At 41.4% G+C, this 8,509-nt stretch overlaps 1 protein-coding gene and 1 long non-coding RNA gene across 2 annotated transcripts in view; one reads left to right on the forward strand and one right to left on the reverse strand.

Annotated features, from left to right (window-relative positions):
- The window catches only part of LOC116333758, a 141,027-nt gene extending 136,386 nt beyond the window's left edge, over positions 1-4,641 (reverse strand). Inside the window, exon 1 of the mRNA XM_039602680.1 lies at positions 3,947-4,641. The gene's annotated coding sequence lies outside the window, so the exon portion shown is untranslated. The remainder of the gene's footprint in view (positions 1-3,946) is intronic.
- Positions 4,642-5,955: 1,314 nt separating this feature from the next.
- Positions 5,956-7,631, forward strand: LOC120434507. Its single transcript, XR_005609132.1, has 3 exons — positions 5,956-6,065; positions 6,146-6,225; positions 7,428-7,631. It is a non-coding gene; the product is annotated as an uncharacterized LOC120434507 (long non-coding RNA).
- The last annotated feature ends 878 nt before the right edge of the window (positions 7,632-8,509 follow it).

An 8,509-nucleotide genomic window follows, 5' to 3' on the forward strand; every position in this document is an offset into this window, starting at 1 on the left:
GACCTTTGCAACAAGATGAAATATATTATCACCATCCAGCATGTGGCAATATGCAGTCAACCCCTCTGCTGCCAGAAATCGATCTGTCACTGTACATTAAGTTTTAACTCAGCTGATGTGGCGTTGAATAATAACAATGATGTTCAGCTGTTTTTGCACAACAGCAGTGGCTTTAACAGACCTATGCAGGTGTTTTTACTGGGAGTTATGGGAGTTGGACTGGGCTTTGAGGAGAGCACCAAACTCAACTGTCTCCCCCCCTCGAGCTCTTACAGATGTAAAGCGTAACAGGTGCGAAACAGAAGTACCGGCAGGTGTGAAACCACATTAAAAGACATATTTTTTTTTCTTTTCTATCTTTTTTTGGGGGATGAGACCTGCAAGCAGAACAACTGAATCAAATGTGAATATCAGATATTTTTCGTTAGGGGAAACTGTTAGCATGTAAATGGACTTTATTCATTCGGTGCATTCATGTTAAATAAAGCTATTTTTTCACCTATTTTAATGTCATTCATTTTTATAAATGTGGAAAACACAGAAAGCATAAAAGATGGACGTAGTGCCTTATAGCTGCAGTACTTTTACTGGTCAGGACATAGACAATCTAAAACAAGCGTGAAAGTGCCTGAAAACCTGCATTAAGGCTACCAGGTGGTGATTCAAAAAAAGACTTGCTGTCCTGTGCAAGTCGATGGGAAAAGACTTTTCTGGCTTTTTATTTTAATATAAGCCCTTATTTATCTAGCTAAAACTCTCATTGAGATTAAAATCTCTTTTCAAGACAGACCTGGCTAAGAAGACAGCAGAGGTTATAACAAATACAACACATGGCAATATAACAAGTAAAGAAACAAATACAACTCATATCCAGTACAGACAAGCGAACACAAACATGTGAATCATATGCAATAACAGCGTGATATTAAAAGCAGTCACACTGACCAAAACAGCTTTCTCTCGCTCTTTTAAAATGGACTTCCACTCCCACATCGTAACCAGTTCTGACAGTTTCAGCGCCTGCTGGAGATTATTCCAGGAAACAGGGGCAGTGTATTTAAAAGCCTTTTTTTTTTTTTTCCTAATTCGGTTCTGACTCTGGGGACAAACATTTGTATAATATTGTGAGAGCGTAGGCTATACTGGCTGCAGTTTTTACACACATAGACACAGATAAGAAGGAACCAGACCAAGCATAGATTTATAGATAAAAACCAACCAATGGAAAAGTCTGTGGATATACAGAGACAGCCACTCAGCAGCAACATACAGAGGACAGTGATGTACACGATGTCCAAAGCCAACCATAAAATGCAAAGCACAATGACAGGCACCATCCAAACTCAGATTTTTAAAAAAGATTACATTCTTCCTCACTTGGAGAGAAAAACAGGATTTAGTCCTAAAAAAATAAATCTATTTGAACTTTCAATGTGAGCTTCAAATGACAAATTGTGATCTATAATGATACCTGGAAACTAGATGCTACCTAGGTACCTAAAATTGTGGCTTATAAGATGTAACAATTCAATTTCAGCCCATTGAATAGTTTTGATCTTCGGAAGTGAAGAGAACAACTCTGTCCCATTTGATAATAACATGAACTTAGATTCGCCTGGACTTAAAACCAACTTCAGTTGAGTTAAACAGGACTGAACAACATCAAAGGCAGACTGAAGAAAATTCAAGAGTTTTCACTACTGAAGGAGATGAACTTACAGACCTGTCCATGCACATTTTCCTACTAAGTTTATGTGCCGAGTCACACATTTTGGGTCATATCGAAGGCCCTGAGAGGTAAAACACTGCAACTTTTTCAAGTGTTTGACATCTCATGGCCACCGTACATGCTAAATAAAAAAATGATGTCTGTTTTGTAAATCATGTTTCAATATAGAATTGTGAGATATTTGGTATGAATCTGCACACTCATAGGCTAATGAGTTGTAAATTAGGACTGTGTGGTTTCACAATCAGACCCACACCCTCCTCATCATTAATTTCACACTGACACTGAATAAAATGACTTGACAGCAGCACGCTGTTCTCAGTCTGTGTACTTAGGTTCACAGGTTTACCCCTCGCACGTCCAGGGACACTGAAAACACTCTGCTTAAGGCTTCAAATTTAAACTAAAACAGGTGATGTCACTGTGACTATGTCCATCCAGCTACATGTAGTTGCATAGCTGACAAAAAAAAGGTTCCTACACCTACTTAGATAGCTAGCTGGCTAGTTAACTAGAAAACATGCCCCTTGTCTTACCTTAGTAAACTGGAATAGAATAGAATAGAATAGAATAGAATAGAATAGAATAGAATAGAATAGAATTGTCATGTATATGTTCTACACAATTGTGGAGCTAGTGCTGAGCACAACAGCAAACATGCTTTGAGGTCTGGAAGGAGGCTTCTGTTAAGGACTGGAGTGGTGCCATGTCTAATAAACCACTTAAGTAAATACACCTGTGTGGGTTTACCATAGATTACTTGGGGCTGTGATGCAGGTGTGCAGATATTTAACACTCTGTCTTTCTCTTTTTAGCTGTCTTTGTCCATTGTTATCTGTATTGTGTACAATACCTACTTTTATTATGTGAAATTCCAAGAAATTAAATTTAAATTTGATTTTCAGTGTTTCATAGTTCAAACCCATAGTTCAAATGTGTTTTTCCCATGTCTATCTGTTGTCTGTGTCTGTGCTCATCATGCAATAAGACTGGCAACCTGCCCAGGATATTTCCTTCCTTCTGCCCAGTGCGCGCTGGGATAGAATCTGTTGGCCTCGTGATCCTGGAAAGGGATAAACTGGTGTGTTAAATAGCTGTGGTAGCTTGGTAAAATCCTTTGTGATATTCCCTAATGGGATCACTGCAGTATTGTATTATAAGTACACAACAGAATTACAAAAACATGCAAAAAAAAAATGTCATAATAACTCAATTATACGTCAGTTACTGAAAACTCCTTTAATTTTCCACTTCCTCTTTCATGTACCATTTCCATTTTTCAGACCGGCATTACTCAGACTTTTATTAATAGTCTTGCAGTGTGTGTAAAAATAGCTGGAATCAGTGTACAGATACACTATGCTGGGGGAAAAAGTATTATGATAATAAAAAAAAAGTACCAAGGCATTTCTAGGGCAGAACCATGAGAGGAAGCCAGCCTTCCAAGAACTGAGTGTGACTCCCATGTGAACAGGAAAAAAAGGAACAGGAAGAAAAAATACAGTCCACTTGAAGAGAGACAAATGACAAGATTGTAAAGAACAAACAACCTTTCTGCCTAACACCTTGTACAACGCACGGTAGAACAGATTCTCCATCCAAAGCGTGCTCTGTCAAGCTCAAAACATGATTCCAGCATTGTAGTGCTGTGAAGTCCCTGCCATGTAGGCCAAGCCAAAACAAATGTGATGTCAATGCAATAATAAACGAGCTTTGTGTTTGAGTGCGACCATGATAATTAGTCTCAAGATGGTATGTTAGTAGAGGAGGCTCATAAAATATAGAGGCCATTTGGCGTGCACTCAAGAACAAATCTGTATTCTAAGAGCGTGGGCTGTTACACTAATGTTCTACACAGTTTAAATCTGGCAGAGGCACAGTCAGAAAACTTTGTTTGGAGGAAAGATGCTGACGGTTCCAGGCAGCAGGCAAGAAAGATTACTGAGTCAGCGCACGTACATAGATGCGCACCCTCTGCCTGACACACATGCCGCCACACCACACACTAAACTCTAAAGGGGGGAAAAAAAAAACCTTTTTTGTTGACTCGATTGCCCGTGTGCCCGAGAGACTGCGCGCATCACCATTCAAGGTTCCTGACAAAATTGGGGTCGTCGCTGAACAGCACAGCAACTCAAGGTCGGGGAGATGATAATGATGTTTATGAAGTCTAAATCCACAAAATAAGATTCCCTCTGTATCTCCCCAAGTGCCTACCTGCCAAGCAAGCTTCCTTTGTGACCGAGTGTGAAAGGTCCGCTTCGCAATTTCAGCTTGAAGCCACGTCACATTGTGGTGGTGGTGGAGCTGAGGTACGAGGCTGAGGAAAGTTCGTCCGAGCCCGAGACTCCCGAGGGCGTGTAATGTATGTGCCATTTGCAGGCAGACGGGTATGAGCGACGCGTTCCAGCAGTCTCGGGCGGGGAATCACAAGATTATTATCCCAGTCCCCCCAACTTCAGCAGAGGATGGCATTTTGACAGCACTAATCACCCCATTGTGAACCTCTTGTGTTTGCTTGAGGAAGCGAAGAAATCTCCAGCTGCTGAGACCCGGGGAAACATAAAATAAAAGGGGTAGCAAAGACCTTTACTGCCCGTTGGGTGGTCGAAAAGCTCCTGGTGGGCTCTTTGGTTTGAGACGCTAGCTGCTTGCTCAGACTGTTACACGGTGTGTTTTCACAGCTTCAGTTCAAACAACCGCCTCTCTCAACCGCATCACCCCCTCTGAGGAAATGGCAAATACATCGTGGCCATCTCCCGAGGAACTGGCAAACAAAGAAGAAAAGAGACTTTGTATTTCTTTGAACGTTTTAAGGCTGGTTTTCCCTCTCGTCTTTCTTTTTCTGTAGCATTAATTATGCATATAAAATTAGACTTTTTGATTAAAGCATCAAAAACACAGCAACAAAGTTTAAGCATGGATTTTATTTTATTTTTTTGGAAGCAAAACTTGTCTGATTGAAGTGTGCTTTAATAGCAGTCAGACAAACAAAAAAATCAGCAACAATGAGACTCAATTAGTGTTTTGGGGGGAGGGTTTGCAAGCGTGCACACAGCTGGGCTGCCGAAATAATCTTCTAATAGATCAACAAAGATAATGTGGATAGAGGAATAAAGACAAACACACAAACCCGGAAAATTACATATAATGTTTCGGAAATGCAGCCATGTGCATCAGAGTATGACTGGGGCTGACCGCCATTACCGCAAAAGTGCTCTGCCACACTCTTTGCAAAGACATACGCAGGCACAGTCTCAACCTCAAGTCCTGCTACACACCCAATTACAATTAAACGCGGAGCTTGGTGCTCCTCCGGGCCAGGGTATCGATGATTCATTTTGTGTTTTATCAAAGAAACAGGAGTGCCATTAAAAAGAGATCAGTCAGCTACCAGGCATGAGGAGTCTGCTTCTAATTGGCCATTCATCAAAAAGCCTTCTCAAGTAGATCGCAGCCCTGAAATATCACGCATGACAACTGAACTGCACTACATTAATTACACTACTGATGAACCTCATGCTCTACGGCCCGCCCCACGCCTTCCTAGAGGGCTGGAAAGCGCGGGGATGCACGCGCACACATGCCAGGATGCACTCGGTCTCGATCCGTTACACAGTCAGAGATGGCAGATTGCGCTGACACGGAACAGGATGGAGTACATCACACCTAGCCAAAAAACCCCCCATATTATGGTATCTATCAGTGCAATTTGACACAGAGATAAGCATGACTGCATATTTCCTTTACCTCTGTATTTTTAGCTTCAAAAATCCCTCCCCGAGGTGCTGCCATTTCATCTGCTCAATATCATCAGTCAACCTTTAAAAGATGCTTTCAACCATTTCACTTCACAGCATGTCCGGCATGTTTTCACACAGACACACTGGTTTGGAAATATAGCATTGTCACTGCCTTTGTTCAACTTAGCAGCCATCAGGACACACACGGATAAAGCATTTCGAGCTCTGGCTCTTTCCTCTCACCACGTGAAGGGAATTCTCCCTTTCATCCATTTCCTGATGCACTCTAACTAGACAGTTTTCGGTCATGTCCCAGAATTGCGCGAGCTAGCTCTCTAGCTTTCCAAATACACACGTGCGAGCCTGAACAGCTGCACATCCGCTGACAATTCATCCATCTCTGAATCTCTCATTTTCTCGTTTGAGCATTTTGGTGCTTTTCTCTCCCCCCAACACCACTTCTGAGCTGCTAGATCAGCTGGGGCTGGGTTCATCACTAAGCAGCAGCCCAGAGCCCAAGAAACAGAGAGACAACCTCTGCTACAGAGTTACCGAGCAGCTACGAGGTTAAAACAAGCTTGAAAAAGCCACATGTAAGCTCGTCTGCATATATGAATGCATGCGCACACACACACAAACACACACACACATTTATCTGTTGTGTCTGCTTTAGGCAAAGGGCTGATGAGGAAGGAATCTTCAAAGTAAGGGAGTGAAAGCCAGATGGTGTTTGATGTGTGGATAATGATTTAGGTAAGGCTACGCAACACTTTCTCCACATCCAAGCTCAACAGAAGCCTGAAACTGTTGCATAGACTTGAGCATGAAAACCAGAAATTGGGAGCTTTGCAAGGTGTAGGAAAATGTAGCTCTGAAGTCTTGGATGTGCATATTGTTCCTAAACTAGTCTGTCTGTGTAACTGCCTTTCATACATCAAGCAGCTGGAGCCATATAGACTTGTTTCAAAAAGGAGCACCCCGTGGGAATGGAACCTGTGCCCTTGCAGACTTCTGTTCGTGTCTGTCCCTGCATAGGAGCTCTGGGCTGGGCACAGCAGCTATCAGTTCATCATTGTCATACAGTAATTCAGTATGTAATGTGCCTCTAAGTCCCTAAGAAGCAGAGGAACAGACACACTGTCTACACAGAGCATGCTAAGCCCAGTCAGTGTCCTGTAGGACCGGCTATTTAACACAGGAATAAGCCAATTATCTTCATGGAGTAGGCAAATTTACAATAGGATTTGCTCAATTCCTACAGGACTTCTATGTCAGGGGTGGCAGCTTATGCTGTAGGTTTCATTCTGTCGTGGTCCCCCCCCGAACACACACACACACGCGCGCGCGCACACACACACACACGTCTGATACTACGCAGCCATGCAGATGCACATTACCACCAGCCCGAGCAGACACCTACACAGTCACTCCTACCTCAGGCACGCACAGCATTTTATACCAGAATTACTGGCAGCCTTGATAAAGATGAGCCCAAACACAGAAGTGATAAATAGCACAATAACACACACAAAAAATGAGCTACCTCCTGTGAAAGCAGTTTTTCCCCCAATTCAAAAGCAACTGTTGAGAAAAATAGTTAATTTTCAGAGTATGATAAATTTAATTCCAAAGCGCCGGTTACAGTCATTGGCACCTTTTGTTGCAAGGCTTATTAAAGTCTTTCTAAATTGTGTTAAACCATGGTGAAATTATTTAAGTAGCTTGAGTTAGTGCCTTCAATTTCATATGTGCTTATGACTTATGGCGTGAGAAATAAGGACACGCAAATGGAAATCCAGGGAAAGCTGTAAAATTGAAAACTGCTATTCAGTCACATGCTTTAAAACTAATCACTTCAATGTGATGTCTAAATAGAGAGACTCTAATTTAATGTTCAATTTCCTGATTTCAGATTCCATGTGCTAAAGCACTAATTGTTTCCTCTTTCATTTCAGTGCAGCTCAGTGAGATTTGATCCCCCTCATGGATTCCACCCTCATTATCCTTGTACACGGAAGTAATGCAAGCTGGGCTGTGTGACTGATATGGCTGTTCTTTGATCTGTTCTTCACTTGTACACCTAAGACCTCCCAGCGCTGTGACTCGTGATTTAAAAGAATCTTATGTGCACAGTAATTTTCCTGACGTATGCTCTGACAGTGCCCAAAATAATCACACTAAATAAAATAAAGCCTTTTGTTTTAAATAGGAAAAAAAGCTGTCTTGTCTAAATAGACTTTTTCCGTACCTGGGCAAAGTTTGAGTATTAGCATTTTCCACATTACAGCAATATCGTCGGTACATAAACCCAACAGAGAGCTCGAGTTGCCAGAAGCACAGAAACAAGCCTGTCAGAGGTTATGAATGAGAGTTACCAACTACGAAGACTTAATCCTGCTTCCACAAACATTCTGAGGTTGCAGTTCTTGCTTCTAGCTGTTTGTAGGAGTCTTTCCTCTGAGCTTATTAAATAGCCTACAATGCTACACCTTAGAGTTGCAACATCCATATGAGTGTGCTCAGAGCAAGAAAGTTACCAAATTTACAAATGTGGCACAACAGCAATAATACTCACAGCTTTTAATTTTCCTCACACACAGAGAGTGTTCAGGACATAACGATAAATCAAAATCTGTAATTTTCTCCACCTCAGACAGGTGAGCTGTCAGACACAGAATCATAGTTTTCCATCTAGTTGTTCAACAGTCTCATTCTAGAAAAAGTCTGTTCACTAGACTTAATTAATTTTTTTTGCAAAGATTATTGTTCTCTTCTTTTTCTTTAAATTTATAGTCAGGATTTGCAGTAGTATTTATTTTACTGTTATAAATGTTCTGTGACCTCTCGATCATTTAAGTATGAAAACACGGCAAGAGGAAGCCTGGTAACAATGCAAACACATTTTGTGGCACAATATGTTTGCTGTAGTTGAAGAAATTATCATAGCCAATCAAGAGAAGTTTAGTCATTCCAAGTATAGGTAATGATATATAAGCTAATAACTTGACTTCAAGGACAGATGTGGGCTGATAGTTGT

Source organism: Oreochromis aureus, linkage group 18, assembly GCF_013358895.1.
Source record: "Oreochromis aureus strain Israel breed Guangdong linkage group 18, ZZ_aureus, whole genome shotgun sequence".
NCBI lineage: Eukaryota > Metazoa > Chordata > Actinopteri > Cichliformes > Cichlidae > Oreochromis > Oreochromis aureus.